The sequence below is a fragment of the Hipposideros armiger genome, unplaced genomic scaffold, assembly GCF_001890085.2.
Source record: "Hipposideros armiger isolate ML-2016 unplaced genomic scaffold, ASM189008v1 scaffold_29, whole genome shotgun sequence".
NCBI classification, from domain to species: domain Eukaryota; kingdom Metazoa; phylum Chordata; class Mammalia; order Chiroptera; family Hipposideridae; genus Hipposideros; species Hipposideros armiger.
This window is the reverse complement of record NW_017731379.1, coordinates 1,994,327-2,012,470: the sequence shown is the minus strand read 5'-3', so window position 1 is coordinate 2,012,470 and position 18,144 is coordinate 1,994,327. Positions and strand designations below refer to the sequence as shown.

The following is an 18,144-nucleotide window of genomic DNA, read 5'->3' as shown; positions in this document are numbered from 1 at the left end:
GAGGGCAGTGTCACTGGCCCTCATATGTGGGATCCAAACCGGGGCCCTCTGGCATCCCAAGCCAGCTGTTAACCAACGCGCCACTCGGCTGGCCCCCGGGAAGTTTTTTAATACAATTTTTACTTGTTATTACTATAAATTTGTGTGTTTCTAGGAATTTGTCCATTTAATCTAGAGTATCTACTTTGTTGGCATATTGTAACTGCTCATAGTATTCTATTATAATCATTTTCATTTTTATAAGGCTGGTAGGAATGTTTCCACTTTCATTTCTGATTTTATTTCATTTTGTTAGTTTAGTTAAAGGTTTGTAAATTTTATTCATCTTTTTCAAAGGTCACCTTTTGTTTCATTGATCCTTTCAATTGGTTTTCTAATCTCTATTTCCTTTATCTCTGCTTTAATCTTAATTATTTCCTTCTTTCCTCTGGCTTTGGGTTTATAAAAGTTTGCTAGTTTCTTTTTCTAGTTCCTTAAAGTATAACCTCACTGGGCCAGGATGCAAAAGACGTGTGCATTATGTCAGCTCTACCACAAATCAACTACATGTACTTTGGACTGTCACTTAAGCTTTCTCAACTTCTATTCCAAAATTTCTAAAATAAAAGAATTTTTTTTAAAAAGGAGAGCAATAGCTAGGAAAGTAAATATCCATTGACAACGTTTATAATAAAACTAAATAACAAGGTATCCCCATTGATCCCAACAAGCGAGTGTGGAAAACCCATGCTCAAGAACTGCATGGTATCAGCCTCTGTGAAGGAGAGAGTAGAGGGAAGCAATGGGGTGCCTGACAGACCTGAAAGAAAGACAATAAAAAATAGCCAACAGGATGTAAAATAGAAAGCAAAAAATGAACAAACAAACAAACAAACAAACTCAAAGACACAGACAACAGTGGTGGTCTGTGGATGGTGGTGACTGAAGGACACTAGACTTTGGGTGGTGAGCACACAATTATATATATATATATATAGATAGATAGATAGATAGATAGATAGATAGATAGATGATGTATTATAGAATTGTACACCTGAAACTTATATAATGTTACTAACCAATGTTACCCCAATAAATTTAATTTAAAAAACAGCCAACAGGTATGCTCTGCAAAGTATGGCAGACCAATTCAAGATAGCAGTTGAAACTGAGAGGGGTTTTTCCAAATTCAGTGAAGGGTGAATGCAAGAAGCCTAGAGTCCCAACTGAAGGGACTGGAGCAGTCTCAGTCATAGGAGCTCTCAGAACCGACAAATCAAAGCCTCTTCTAGCATACACCCCACATGGACGAGACACTGCTGGGAATGGATGAGACAACAGAGACAAAAGAAATAGAAGGTACAGACAAAAACGGTGGGGAGGACAGAGCTAGCTCTGACAGAGCTAGTGAATCTCAGAAAGCAAGAAACCACATTGTTGAATACTATATAGAAACGACAGAAGTGAGGGATGCATGAATCATGCCCCCTTCTTAAAGCTCGGCAAAACTACTTTCACGTAAAAATGAGCCACAGGAAAATATCAGGGGAAAATCCCCTACAAATTTGTTATCAGAATTAAAAGACTAAAGAGCAGGATACTATCCCAAGGACAATGAGGTCACACCCAGAAAGACATGTACATCAAACAAATCAAAACTATGACTTAGGGGTTCTAAGACTCCCTTCAACTTCTCCCGCTTATTAAAAAAAAGAAAAAACCCCACTAAAATCTGAGGACACTGAAAAGAGAACAACTGCAGGCAGTTGGCGAAGGAAGTCAAAATTTGAACAACCAATATAGTGATTGGCTCCCTGAGTTTTTTTATTTTATTTTATTTCTTTCCTTTCATAGCTTTCATAGCTACTGGGTTAGACTCTAGAGTCCCAGAAGTGTACACTGGACATGGACAAAAACAAAACACTCCAAGAAAAGCCCTCTATGGCCAGATGATTGGAAAAAGAGCCCCTGCAGGACTGAGAATATGTAAGGAAATCTTTATCTTTCTTCCCTTTCTCTTTTTCTCCTCCTGGCCCCTTCCCAAGTAAAGCCCTGGTCATGGAGTCACAATACTACAGCACCTGCACAAGCACTTAAAACTCTGAACAAATAACCCTCCCTTGCCAGAGGACTTGGATAAACAGGTTCACAGGGTCCAAATAGTGTGCAGGGAATTCCCATGATTTTTTTTCTTTGTTTTTACTTTCACCATTTTGTCCCGAGACAGACCCAGTCATGAGAAGTTCATGACAGCACAGAGGCTAAAACTCTGGCTTTGTAGCCAGAGAAAAGGGGCCCCTAGGAGCCAGATAGCATAAATCACAGAGGGAAGGAAGGAAGGAAGGAAGGAAGGAAGGAAGGAAGGAAGGAAGGAAGCTCTGAAAAAGAACCAAATGGAAATTTTAGACCTGAACTATACAACAAGGAAAAAAAAGGGGGGGGCTCAATGGAGATGATGAGGGAAGAGTCAGTAAACTTAAAGATAGATCAATAGAAATTATCCAATCTGAAAACAGAAAAAAGGTTACAATCATGACTGAGTTCACACATGGTCAGAGTTTGCCTGGGAGATGATGTATCTGAGCCTGATGATCTGGACTCACCATCTCCCACCTCTTCAGGGTCTCATTTCCACGTGTGTGTGTGTGTGTGTGTGTGTGTGTGTGTGTGTGTGTGTGTGTGTTCCCTTCCTTTTTCTGCTTTAAACGTCATCCGTTGCTGGAGTAAATGGGAGTTAACAGAAACTCAAGGGCTCTGTGGTCTCTTGGCTTTCCTGGGCAGTTAACCTGGATTAGTTTTCCTTATCCAAAGTCTCAATTTATTCCTGCTTTAATCTTGAGGTTATTTTATAGATTCACAAAACGTCCACATCTATTGTTCATTAGGTGCCTCTCCCGTCTCCTTGCCATGCACTATCTTTCAAAGATGTCTCTGCTTATGGAATCAGACTTATTTTTTTCTCACTCTTTTAAAAGCTGCTGTACTCAAGGTTGAGGGGATGTGACTGAGCTGCATTCCTTTTCCCCAAGAAATGCTCCAAAAAGTGACCTGGTCACTTTCCTCCAAGTTTCCCACCACTTATACCCTAGATGTTCTTCCTTATAGCCCAGATTTAAGTACAGAGTGTTATAGCTCTGTTTGTTTTTTTCATCCACCCTCCCAACCCTCCCTGTCCCCTCCCTCTTCCTTCCCTCCAGCCAAGTCCTTCTAGCCCAGCAATGGATGGGGGTGAAAGAGGTAGCCACAGTATCCACTCATTCTGGAGGAAATTCTCATGGAGGAACAAATTGTTTGTGGTGTAATCAGATAAGCACTGGACCAGGGGCCAAAAACCTGGATTTTTGCCATGGTTCTGCCACACATAAGCCATGTAACCTTGAACAGGATATAGAGTCATGGAATTTTGCAGCTCTACAAAGCCTCAAGAGGTCATCTAATCCAACTTTCTGCTTTCATGTATGCAGAAACTGAGGCCTGGAGACATGGTAGAGCCTGCTCCAAGCCATTGGTTAATGGCATAACTGGGTACACACAGGAGTATTATATCAATGTTCCTTCCATCATCCCTCTGATTGCCTCCATTCCTGCACAATGGGCACAGTGAGGATTATAGATAAGAACAAATGAGCTAAGGCTGCAGTAGGAATATGGAAAATAGAAAATAGTATTTAAATGAGAGATTATTAACTTCATTGACAATCCCCACTGGAAAATGACTCTCTGCTGTGCCCCAGTGGAAGGTCAGAATCCAAGGGAGGTCTAAGCTGGCTCATCCACCTCCCCTGGGGCCTGTAAACTTTTAACAGAAACACTGGGCAGAGAGCCATGGCCACTGCGGCTAATGAGGCTCGCTGGAACCACTTTAAAAGTTGTGTTGTTTGAAAATACCTGCAGTAAATACCCAGATCTCAACAACAAATGTGTTAAGGGATGTGGGGTTATGGGTGATTTATCCTCTTCCATTCTCTATTTTACAAATTGATTATAACGTGACTTATTGTTTTGGGATGTCATACCTGGTCTATTGCAGGCTTTCAGCAAACTTTTGTTAAATAGGGAATACATCATATGAAGTGACATTTCTTGAAGTTAAAGAGCAGCAAGAGGAAGGTCAGGGTATACCTTTATCCTTAATGCTGGGAAAACAAAAATAAGACGTACATTCTGCTCTCTAGAAACTCACAAGTTGAAGGGAAAAAACAGACCCAGAAACACACAAGTGCATGGCAGAGAGAAAAGAGTTTTACTGGAGGAATGCTCAAAGGCGAAAGGGCTGAACAACTAACCATACCTGAGAGAGGGGAAAGCTTCTCAGGGAAAGGGACATTTGAACAAAGGGGAAGTTCATGCATGTAGGCAGAAACGTGTTTGTGGCAGGGAGAACAGAGGCCCAGGGATAAAGTGGCACAGTATACACTCCATGAAGCCTGAATGTCTCAGCAAGGCTAGAGCACAGGGGAAGTGGTATGAGATGAGGATAGAGAGGAGGCACGGCTCAGACTTTGGAGAGCTTCGAGGGACCAGGTTAATGAATTTAGATTTTATCCTGTAAAACACAAGAAGCCAGTGGAGGGCATTATGCAGGAAAATGACGTGCAGATGAAGGCTTCTAAGGCAGCAAGGAGGAGGAGAGATAGGAGAGTTGACAGAGCAGACATAGGGGAAGCAGCTCCTTTGTTTATTCATACCCCATCTTGTTTCAGAAAAGACTTAATGAGCACAGCGAAGGACCTGTAATTTTGCCTGTGTCCTTGACTCATCCCATCTTAGCTTCAGAACCCTTAAAGATATGAGGGGGGTGAAGAGAAGAGAGGAGAAATGGAAAAGGAGATGGGAGATAAGAAAAGGGGAAGAATTAAAAAGTAATTAAGAAATATCAGGGAGTTGAAGCCAATGAGCCAGCTGTGACCCATGTCACAATAATATTAGGACAGTGGTTCAGTGAGTCTGTGATGCTCTTGGCCTTTCCCTCACGAGCCAACATGGCCTCCATGGCTTTAGTCATCATGTATGTCTCCACACAATCTCATTCCAAGGCTCAGGAAGTGAGGAAGGGCATGTGGGGCAAGTTCTTTCTCCTCCTGAATCTCTTGCCTTTACTTATGGAGGAGAAATCTTTCCCTAAAACTCCCCAGTAAACACCCCTATGTCTTATTGGTCGTTACTAGATTGATTACATGACTACTCCTAGCTGCTAAATGGTCTGGAAACATGAATACCTGCCTTTTTTTCAGCGAATTCGGTAGGAGATAGGCAAGGGAGAAGGGATTTGGAATGACTGCTGGGTAAGCAACTGCCATGTCTGACATGTTCTCATAAAGCACCTGGCAACAAGAATGAACATGATGAGCCAAAAGCAAGAACATCTTGAGAGTGTCACAAAATCTATCTTGTAAAGAAAAATTCTTATAATAACACAGGGTCACAAACTCAAATGTAAATAATGAAAGATGTAGGTGGGAATTTCCCTGACTAAAAGAAGACTTTAGTTTCATCTCCCTCCTTAACCTAGTGCAAAACTCTTGCATCTAATCTAAAAGCAAGAAACCAAGATTTTTCTTTGGAGAAAAAAAACCAATCCCAGAAAAATAGACCTCAACCTATTGGTACTTGGAGGTCCTCCAGTGAATTACTGTTTTTACATCTGATCCCCTAAAGTGAAGTCTATCAGTATAAAAGCTCTGCCTATACATAGAGGTTCCAATCAACATTAGAGTGCCTTACTCTTAAATAGATATAGACAATCAAGGATCAATAGACATTTAAGGAAGGCCTCTAAGATGAAAGAGCAAAAACCAAAATAAATAGAAAAATGAATGGGAAAAAAATTAAAGTGATTCAGGGAACCTAGGAAATCTTTATAATAAAACCTCTAGTTCATATCATTAGTATCTTTAGAGAGAGGCAAGAAGATATAATATCTGTAAAATAAGAATAGGAAAAAAATAGAGAACAAGAAATACCTCTTAGAAATTCAAATATATTTACAGATGTAAAATCTTCAACAGGGAAGTTGGAAGATAAAGTTGAAATTACCTCTGAATGTAGAATAAGAAATTAAGAAGTGGTAAACAAGTGGAAAGAATACATAAGAGACTTAGAAATTAATTCAGTAGGAATTCCCCCCAAAGAATAGCAATTATGGAAGTGAAAAAACTATCAAAGAAATAATATAAGAAATCATCCAGATTGAAAGGGCCCACCAAATACCAGCAGAAGAAATAAAACCCATACCAAACACTTCATTGCAAAATGTCAAAATGCTAAGGACAAACAGGAGGTCCTAAAAGCCTCCAGAGAAAAGGAACAGACCACCCGCAAAAGAACAAGAAGCAGAACAGCTTCAGATTTCTCAAGAGCGAACTGGGTGCTAGAGGAAATCAAGAAATGCCTTTAACCTCCCGGTGAAAAATTATTTTCAATCTATAATTCCAATCTCAGCCAGAACATCAGTTGAATGTAAGGTATTAATGAAAGGACTTTGCAATGGACTGAAAGTTTGAGTTCCCCCAAAATTCATATGTTGAAATCCTAAACCCAATGGTCTTAGGAGATGGGGCTTTGGGGAGATAATTAGGTCATGAGGGTGGAACCCTCATGAATGGGATTAGTGTCCTTATAGATGAGACCCCGGGGAGCTCTCTCACTCACTTTCCATCACATAAGAACACAGTGAGAAGACATCTTAGATAAGCCAGGAGTGGGCCTCACTAAACACTGATTCTACTAGCACTTGATCTTGGAATTTCAGCCTCCAGAACTGTGAGAAATAAGTATCTGTTGTTTATAAGTCACCCAGTCTATACTATTCTGTGATAGTAGCCAAAACTCCTATTGTCCTGTTTCTTAGATGGTTTCCTCAAAAGTCTAATGATCCCTGCATAGGCATTCATATGTATGATGCTATAAGAATTGAAAAAAATCAAGGATCCCCATTCTCACTAGTTCTATTCAACATCATACTATTCGGTTGTCGGAAAAGTCATGACACATGTTTGCAACAGATGGCACTACTTCATTTTTGGAAGTACTAGAGTCATTTGCATCTATGTTATTGCTATGTCATTTGACAGCTAACAGGTCTAGCTTCATTCTAAAAAGAAAATTGAGCGATTTGGTTGAGTTTTGGAGATTTTACAAGTTGAAGATAGAAGAACAAATTGTGCATTTTTGCCATACTTTACTGTTTTACTTCCATAAAGGGAGGAATGTGCCTCAAGCTTGTAAAAAGCTGCATAAAGTTTACGGTGACAATGCTCTACAAGAATGTCAGTGCCAATGATGGTTCACGAAATTCCATGCTGGTGATTTGATCTCAAAGACGTTCATTGGTCAGGGAGGCCCAACGAGGTTGATGATGACAAAATAAAGTCATTGATCGAGTCAAACCCACGTTACATGACACAAGAGATTGCAGAAACATTGAACATCCATCATTCAAGCATTCATGACCACCTGAAGAAGCTGGGATACGTAAACAAACTCGATATCTGGGTTCCGCATGAACTCAAAGAAGTTCATTTGACGGCATGTATAAACATTTGCAATATGCTCATTAAACGTGAAGAAAACAATCCTTTTTTGAAACAACTGATAACTGGAGATGAGAAGTGGATTGTTTACAACAATGTGGTGCACAAACGGTCTTGGTCCCAACATGATGATTCGCCTCAAACGACATCGAAAGCAGACATTCATCAGAGGAAGGTTATGCTCTCAGTGTGGTGGGATTTTAAAGGTATCGTGTTTTTTCGAGCTGCTACCAAGGAACCAAAAATCAATTCGAATGTGTACTGTCGGCAATTGGACAGTTTGAACGAATCCATCATCCAGAAATGTCCAGAGCTTGTTAATTGTAAGGGAGTTGTGTTCCATCGCGACAATGTGAGGCCACACACAAGTTTGATCACCCATCAAAAATTACTGGAGTTTGGATGGGATGTGTTGCCACACCCACCATATTCACCTGACCTTGCGCCATCAGACTTCCACTTGTTTCGCTCTCTTCAAAACTCCTTGCATGGTATATCATTCAATTCAGATGAGGCTGTAAATCAGAACCTTGTTCAGTTTTTCACAAATAAATACAGGTCCTTCTATGAACTAGGAATTATGAAGCTCACTGAAAGATGGCAAAACGTTATTGAACAAAATGGGCAATATATCGATTAATCTTTGTTCTTTGAGGGCCGGCCAAGTGGTGTGTTGGTTAAGAGTTGACTTGGGACGCCAGCTCTGAGCAGCAGGACTCTGGTTCGGATCCCACATAAGGGCCAGTGATGCTGCGCCCTCTACAGCTAAGATGGTAAACAACAGTTCGACCGGGAGCTGGGCTGCAGGGAGTCACCGGTGACGGCATATGCTGCAGTGGGGCTGGCCGGCAGCTGGCATGAGCTTTCATGAGCTGCTGTGAGCAGCCATCCAATGGCTGGTGAGTGACTGCCTCACCCGGGAAGAGCGCAATGATCACAATACCAACATGGGCCAGTGAAGCGACGTCCTCCACTACTAGACTGAAGAACAAAAGGACAGCAACTTGTCTGTTCCCCTTCCCCGATTCCCCAATAAAATCTTTAAAAAAAAAATGACCTTTGAAAAACACAGACAAAATACGTCATGACTTTTCTGACAACCCAATAGAAGTCCCAGAACTAGGATAGCCAAAACAATTTTGAAAAGAATAAGGTTGAAAGCATCACACTACTTGAGTTTAAGAATTACTATAAAGCTACAGTAATTGAGACAGTGTGGTATTGGTGAAGGGACACACACATAGATCAAAGTAATAGAATAGAGAGTCTAGAAATAGACCCACATAATATGACCAAATGGATTCTTGACAAAAATGCAAAGACAATTTAATGGGGGAAAAAATGATATTCTTTTCAGGAAATGGTGGTGCAACAGTCAGACATCCATATACAGAGAAATAAACTGTCTTAAATTTCACACCTTATACAAAATTTTCAATTCTGGTGGGAACTTTCAGAATAAATTAGTATATAGAAGCCAAAGTAAACCCCCAAAAAGGCAATTATTAACTCCCCAAAATACAAAAATTTGAAATGTAATTATAGGACAATATATAGCTCATCTGTTAACGTTAATTGTATTATCTTGGTAATATAAACACTGAACCAGAGGCATAGCAAAGGCAGGATCGTGAGAGCAGTCTGCCTCTAGTGCAAGCAAAAAGAGAGGCATTCTCTGAAGATAACTTTAAAACAATAATAAAATTTACTAAAACTCAATTGGGTTTTCATTGTCACTGTGCACTGGCAATTCTAAATAATGTCAGTGATAAAATACTCCTCCCCAAAATATCTTTTGTTTGTCTAATTTATAAATAATATTTGAAGTCACTATTGAGCTTAAGTAGTACATTTGCAAGCTACAAATTAACACATTTTTATTGTTTATTCTTTTTTTAACTTTTATTAGCCTTAGGTGTACAAAACAATGTAATAGTTAGACATTTATTTACTCCCCTCACAAAGTGATAACCCCCCTCCCCCAATCTACTAACCGTCTGACATCGTATATAGCTGTTACAATTTTATTGACTCTATTGCCTCTGCTGTACACCACATCCTATGACCATATATATATTAAATTATAGTTGACATTCAATATTATTCAGCTTCAGCTTCAGGTGTACAGCACAGTGGTCAGGCATCTACACCATCCATGAACTGGTCTCCCTAATAAGACAAGTGCCTATCTGACACCCTACAAAATCTTTACAACGTTACTGATTATATTCCCCAAACTGTCTTTTGTATCCCCGTGGCAATATTGTGGCTACCAATCTGTGCTTTTTAACCTCCTCACCTTCTCCCTCATCCCCACCCTCCTCCCATCTTGCAACCATCAGTTTTTTCTCTATATCTCTGAGACTATTTCTGTTTAGTTTGTTCATTTATTCTGTTTTCAAGATTCCACATATAAGTGAGATCCTATGGTATTTGTCTTTCTCTGTCTGACTTATTTCACTTAGCATAATGTTCTCTAGGTCCATCCATATCATCACAAATTGTTTATTCTTTAATGAACATTTTATTTTACATAAAGTTAATTTGAGAGCTCCCTGTTGTACAGTTGGCCTCCAGCACACATGGATTCAGCAATTGTTTTGAGAGTAAATTTCTAATGGTTCAGAATCATTGTTCAAGTTCATTTTGGGTACAATTTATGTCTCCAATCCTGTGGTACCACATACCTCTGCTTTTAAATAGTAGATTAAAAGTAAACAAGGCAAGCACAGTGATAGTAAAAGCAGAGAAACAGACGCGAGTTACTTTAATTGCATGTGACCACATGGAGTTTTTATTTGTGTTCAAAATATAAAACAGTGACAAAAGCCGCTCTGAGCGACCGACCGGAGGCCAGCGACCAATCTGCCTCATCTGGGAAGAGCGCAATGATAATACCAACATGGGCCAGTGAAGCGACACCCTCCACAACTAGACTGAAGAACAAAAGGACAGCAACTTGTCTGTTCCCCTCCCCCAATTCCCCAATAAAATGTTGAAAAAAAATTATATATATATATATATATATATATATATATATATATATAAAATTATTTGGTTGGTAGATACAAGTTTTAGTTTATACATGATGTTTTACTTAATTTGAATAATTTCAAACATATTGTTCCTAATTATTAATTTTTTAAAACTAAAGCATAAAACCAGAAAATTAAATGTGGCATTAGTAGTAGTAATTTACTAAATTGTACCTTTTGGAGACATTTCAGTTTTACAAAAACTGTACACTGATACAAAAAAAAATCACTTATTGTGATTTTTTATTAATTACTGTGATTGCCTAGCTTATTAGACAATTATTTGCCTAAAATATTATTATATCAGATTATAAACGAAGGATAAAATTTTTCTTAAGTAGATATGAAAACACTTAGAAAAATAGCTGTCCTTTTTTGTCCTGTAGGAACTTGGAAAAACATAATCGTTTGTAACATTGTGGTGAAAACAGCAACTGATTCAGTTCATAATTATTTTGAATTTCATACAGAAACTTGAAGTGCAGCTGCCATACTGACACAAAACAATATTAATCCAGGGAATTTAAATAAGGAACATGTAAAAAAGCAATGCATGGGTCTATTTTGAAACATGTAATACCTTCAATATTACATAAAGTTAATGAAAAAAAATCTTAAGAAATCCAAGTTGGCACATCAAAGCACCTATGCTAGAGACAACACAAGATTCAAGTGATTACTTTTTCCTTTTTTGTTCTGTAATTTTAAAAAAATTTACTGGTATTATAATATATGAAGTTCAACACAAGAAAAATTTTCCTCTGTATTTCTTTTCTGACCCTTATTAAGTTGTCATATAAAGGAGGAGATGTCAAAAAAAATGATGCAGTTCAGATGTCGTACTTGTATATGCTGACATGCCTCTGTACTGGATACTGATTCAATGGATAATGGTAACAATTATTTTTGCAGGATAGGAGGAGGTTAAGTGCAGGCGCGTATATTAGGGGGAGGGCCCAGTGAATTATTTAGAGCCTCAACTGCCACATCAGGAAGTCAGTGCTTTGGGGAATGAATATGATAACAAAGGAGATCACAGTAGAAGATGGGGTTTACTCCATCAGATAAGTGAGGTCTGGATGGGTGAGGACATGGAGCAAAGAAATGCTGTCTTTCATGTAGAGCAAGTGGTAAAATTTCACTTTTTAAACTATGTGCATATATTACTTTGAAAAGAAATAACTACAAAACGAAGAGAACATAAGCATGGAGAAGCCAGTAACCTAAGTGCCCCTCAATAGACGATTGGATAAAGAAGATGTGGTACATATATGCAACGGAATATTACTTGGCCATAAAAAAGAATGAAATCTTACCATTTGCAACAAGATGGGAGAACTGAGAGGGAATTATGCTAAGTGAAATAAGTCAGACAGAGAAAGACAACTACTATATGATCTCACTTATATGTGGAACCTAAAGAACAAACTAAAGGAACAAACAAAACAGAAACAGATGCATAGATACAGAGAACAAACTGATGGTAACTAGGTGGAAGGGAGAATAGAGAGCTGGATGAAAAGGGGGAAGGAATTAAGAAGTACGAATTGGTAGTTACAAAATAGTCACGGGGATGTAAAGTACAGCATAGGGAATATAGTCAATAATATTGTAATAACTAAGTATGGTGAAAGGAGGGTACTAATTAGGGGGATCACTTCATAAATTACATAAATGTCTAACTACTATGCTATACACCTGAAACTAAGAAACTAATATAACATAATATTGAATGTCAGCTATAATTGAAAGAAAAAAAAAAGAATGGAGAAGCCAGTGTAAAAAGACTGGGCGGTCAGCTTTGGATACATTTAATTACATAATCTGGAAATTATGATTACAGAACAGAATATAAATAATGTAAACCCCAATGAAAGGGAAAGCAACAGAAGTAATAAAATTGGGAGATTGATAAAGGGAGGAGGAAGTGTAATTGTGCTAACCACCTCAACTTCTATAGCAGGGAATCAATCAATACTGTCTAAAATTGAACTATGAGGTTTAAAAAAATCAATGATTCTAACCTCTTTATGGTTTATGGTATTCATAACCATTTTTCCTCAACCTTGGGGGGATCTTTTAGTAATTAATATATCCTGTGGTGGAAAAAATATTTCAAGTACAGCATTTCCTTCAAATGTACTTCAATTTTTTTTCTCTTCTCTTTAGTTTGATTAAAATTAAGCTTACATTTAGGCAACATGTAGAGTAGGGAGCAACTTTTATTTTTTATTTATTTATTTATTTATTTATTTTTAAGATTTTTATTGGGGAATTGGGGGAAGGGGAACAGACAAGTTGCTGTCCTTTTGTTCTTCAGTCTAGTTGTGGAGGACGTTGCTTTACTGGCCCAAGTTGGCACCATCATTGCGCTCTTCCTGGGCGAGGCAGATCAGTTGCCAGCTTCTGGACCACCGCTCACACTGGCTGCTGGCTACACACGGTAGCCCATGGCAACTCACTGCCACAGGGGTTGCAGCCCATGCCGTCGCTGGCAACTCACAGCAGCCCAGCTCCAGGTTGAGCTGTTGTTCAACATCTTAGCTGTAGAGGGCAGTGTCACTGGCTCTCATATGTGGGATCCAAACCGGGGCCCTCTGGCGTCCCAAGCCAGCTCCTAACCAATGCGCCACTCGGCCGGCCCGGGAGCAACTTTTATAAAATCATTTTTGTCTAACCTCATCTAAAACTTTCCCATATTCATTCATTATGCTTTTTGTATATAAGCATAGAGAGATATTGAAAATGATGTTTACCAGAGTTTATGTATTCATCTATTCTAAAATGCAGACTTATTTTTTTCACATATAAACAACTTCAAAATCTTGTGAGCTCATGAAATGGTTGTTGTCCAGATGCCGGTAGTGAAGCAGTTGTTATTGCTGACACCTTCTGGTAAGACAAAGAAAGTGCCAGCATCAAAACTCATAGCTGGGTATCAGTAGTTTGGAAGAAAAGTCCAGAGACGATAGCTGAGCACTCTTTTAAGAAATACTACATCCATACTCTTTATGCACAAAGGATTATATTGTACACACACACACACACACACACACACACACACACACACACACACAACTTGGGTTCAAAAAGCGATTCAAAAGAGTTGAACTCTGAATGTCAGGATAGTTTAGGAATATATTGCCCCATTATTTCACTTGTATTTTCCTTTTTATGTTTTCATAAGAATAATATATTATAGGGGCCGGCCGAGTGGCACGTTGGTTAAGAGCTGGCCCCGGTTTGGATCCCATATATGAGGGCCAGTGACACTGCCCTCTACAGCTAAGATGCTGAACAACAGCTCAACCTGGAGCTGGGCTGCTGCGAGTCGCCGGCTGTCCAGAAGCCGGTGACTGATTTGCCTCACCCGGGAAGAGTGCAATGATGGTGCCAACTTGGGCCAGTAAAGCAATGTCCTCCACAACTAGACTGAAGAACAAAAGGACAGCAACTTGTCTGTTCCCCTTCCCCCAATTCCCCAATAAAACTCTTTAAAAAAAAGAATACTATATTATAAATATATATTTAAGTAAGTCTAAAAGAGTTCTTTCAATAAAAATGTTAAGTGCTATAAAAGCATTGTGTAATGGTTTAATTGGCAGCACTTTTTAGTTCTACAAAAAATGATTTGTCTTAGAATCAAAACCTAGATTTTATGAAATATGTTATTTCTGAGTGGCAGAATTAGATGGTTCATTGCTTTCTTCTTTAAAGTTTTCCATATTGCTTAGTTTTATAATGAATATATAATAAGAAATATTATAGACATTACATGTAATGTTATCTATTATAATTATATATTATGTATAATATATTATTACATATTATAATTATATATTATGTATAATATATTTTGCATAAAACACTTATAATACCATGTTATATTATAAATATACATATTACATAATTAATATGTAAGTTTTTCCACATGGGTTAATTTTATAATGAATATGTAATAAGGAAATAAATACTATGGGCTTTTTAGTATGACTGATATTTCACTTGAACCATCTTGATATTTCTTTCCCAATCTTATCTATATTCACCCATATTTGCTTAGCCTAGTGTACAAATTTCTCTATATCCTTAAGCTTTTCAATGTTTTGGCCATATGCTAGGTCTAGGATGGTTTCTTGCATGGTGAAAACAAATATTTTTAAAACCAAAGAACTCTGGCACTCTTTTGAAGCTTGGCCTTTTAATAGTTTCTCTCTCTCTCTCTCTCTCTCTCTCTCTCTCTCTCTCTCTCATCCTCCACCTCTTTTCTCCTTCCTCATCTCCTTCTATTTTTCTTCACCTTTTTTTCATTACCTATTTCATGATCTCTGAGAGATGTTCCACAGGAGTCACTAGTGTCTCTGGGTTAGAAGAAACAGTCAAATCCTAAGGCTCTAGGATGACAGTTCAGGACCACGGACAGTAACACATGGCAAACAAGCTCCCAACCCTGATGCTGCAGGTCCGTCCAGGATCTGAGGAGAAGCAAAACACACCCTGCTAATCCCCAAATAGTATTTTCTCCTCTTGACTGCTTCTATTCCCTGAGGTTTCCACCATTAAAGATCATCTTTGTGCTTACAGCTTCCAAGATTCCAATAAATAGCATTACCCTGGAAAGCTAGAACACCACACAATCTTCCTATCCTAACCAAGATTCTCTTGATTTCCAGTAACAGGAAATAATCTAAACTACCCAGGGCAGAAAGGGGGAATTTACTGTGAGGATACAACTGTATCCCACAGAGCTCAATGGCAGGACCTTTGGAGGGTGGAAAGTAAGGCAGTGTGCTTCTCAGATTGTCTTTCTCAGGGGCACTTCGCCAAACACCAGTTGGGTACCAGGCACCACAGCAGGTTCTGTGATTGGTAGCAAATGAGACAAGGTGTGTTCCCTTGGGAAGTTACGGCCTAAATGGAATGATTAGACATGACATTTAAACTGGAGCAAAGGTGGGAGGTGCTGCGAGGAAGTAGCAGTTGGCTGTGTGGAGATGGAGAAGGACAACCCAGGGGCCTGGCCCAGAGTGGGTAACACCATGGTGACCTTGGCTAAATTATGGAGACAGTGAATATGGGCAGTGAGAAATAGGATGGGTAGTAGGTTAGGATTAGATCATGGAGGGCTTGGGTACCAGGAAAATAAATTTAGTTTGTATCTAGCAAAAAAAAAAAAACACCCAAAAAAACACAAAAAACCAGAAGCCACTGAAGGACTGATGACAATAGAGTGGTGCAATCAAAGACAGGCCCCTCAAGGGCCCATCTGTCTTGGACCTGAGAGAGGAATGGGGACAAGAGGGACCATGGAGGCAGGGAGGCTTTCAGAGCAGCACAGAGAAAGGGACTGACCAACTAAATGAGAAACAAGCTAGCCAGGACAGGGGTCATCAGCACCCGTGAGCTCCCTTACACATGGACACTGACACACAGATGTCTCCTTCTAAGCATTCATCAGCCCCACAGGTTCTGAGAGGAGGGGCCCTGGGCCAGGGCCTTCTGTTTGGGGGAGGGATGGTGGGAGAGTGTCAGGAAAGATCCAGAGAATGAATGGGCAGTTCCCGGGAGCAGCACGGACTGGAGTGGGGGTGAACAGTGGATGCTGTTGAATACAGATGTACCCAATCAGAATCACACATACACCAGAACAAGCACACGTAGTGACTACAGCAAGAGCTCAGAGTCAGGCAGACCCTAGGGCAAGTCCGGGTTCTGCCTTTTATTATTTATGAGATCTTATGCAACTCTCTGAGCCTCAGGTTTTCCATCTGTAAAATGTTGATGATAAGATCTACCTCCTGGTTTAATGTGAGGATTAAAGTGAAATGTGATAGACTAGTCCTTAAGAATGACTACACATTCTTGCCCTCCTTTATTTATGCCCTTTCAGTGTGACTTTGTACTTCCTCTCATCAAGAGGCGGGATCTATTTATCAACCCCTCGAATCTGAGTTCATGACTTGCTTTGGCCAAAGGGACAATAGCAAAAGTGATGCTAGAGTAGACTTGAATATTGTCCATCATGGGGGCTTGTTCTCTTGTGTTCTTGGAACCCAGTCACCATGAGAACAAGGCCAGGTTAACCTGCTGGATGATGAGAGACACATGACCCAGTTGCCCCCACCACTCTAGTCAACAGCCAGCAAATGCCCAGGAAGCAGAGCCACCTAGCTGACCCAGGAGTTAGCCCAGCAGAACTGCCTGGCCCAAACTGCCAACCTGCCAAATCATGAGCAAATTAATGGTTGTCTGAAGTCTCTAAATTTTGAGTGGTTTGTTATGCAGTAAAATCTAATTAATAGATATGCTCCTGACCAAGATAAAGTAACAAGGATCAGACTTACCTTCCTGCCTCAAACAACCAAAATAACCCAAGCAAGACTCTAGACATTGGATGGGTAATGAAGGACAATGATCCTCAAGAGACAGGAAAACAAATTATGTGAGTCCTAAGTCACCCCCCACTTACTGTTAGGAAAAGTTTCCAGGCTACAGTGCAGATGAGGAGACCCAGATGGATCCTGGGTAACTCCTGAGTTGAGGAGGCCTAACTGAAAGTCTGGGGAGACCAAGGTGGGTAGAGGTCTCAGGACAGAGTGCTGGAGAAGAGACAGCTGCACAGACAGAGAACCCTGGAGATGTGCAGAGGGTCCCCCTTAAGTATTCAGCTGAGTACTGATCAGCAGGCATGTCTGAGGAGATTACCTGAGGCCAGGAGAAAGAGCCATCTGAACCAATGAGAGAACAGTGCCCAGCACTCGCACAGAGCCAGAAATGGTGCCTGCTGCCACCGGCCAGACTGTAAGAACTCGTAATTCACGGTGGATTGAGTGGAATACTCAGGGAGGTTATGCCTTAGTAGCAGGAAAAACTTAGTCCTAGACAAAACACACCTCCAGACCTGCCTAATAAGTGGAAGATCTGAAATGATCAGACCATTTCTAAGTAACTGTGCTGCATCCCAGAAAATCTAACCAATACAAAGACCTATGGAGTGCTTACTATATTCAAGTGACTTTACGTATATGTCAGCATTTCACATATGTCGCGACATTTATATTACTTTATTTATAACAACCCTTTGAAACAGCAGTTATTATCCCCACTGTATAGATGCTAACGTCTAAGATAATACATATGAAGTGCCCAGCACATAACATGTTCAATAAGTGGTTTTTCCCTCAACTCCCCACAGTAGCTCCCTGCCTGCAGCCATCAACAACCAAATGGCTTTTCCCAAATTGCACATCCACTTTAAAGAGATGATGGCTTTGAAAAGCCACAAACTTCAGCCTTCGGGAGGAAAGTATTCTCTGGCTGGGGTCCTGGAGAAAGTCTGACTGAAAATCAGGAGTCCTACTTCCAGTCCTAGCATCGTCACTACCTTGCAGGGTGACCTTGAGTCAGCCTTGACCTCTCTGAGCCTGATTCCCCCACTTGCAATGTGGGGGGAAGAGGTGATTCAGATTAGATTTCCTCAAAGCAACCTTCTCATTCCAGAGGCCAGGGTGCCTCAACCATCCTCAGGCTAAAAGTTCTGATAGTGAAGGATGCAAAGTTGGAAAAGCAGAGTGGTATCTACCAAAGTTGGAATACAA

At 39.8% G+C, this 18,144-nt stretch overlaps 1 pseudogene; it reads left to right on the top strand.

The window, feature by feature from the left end:
* LOC109379738 (60S ribosomal protein L13a-like) overlaps positions 1-17,886 on the top strand; it is a 25,363-nt pseudogene extending 7,477 nt beyond the window's left edge.
* Positions 17,887-18,144: the final 258 nt, after the last annotated feature.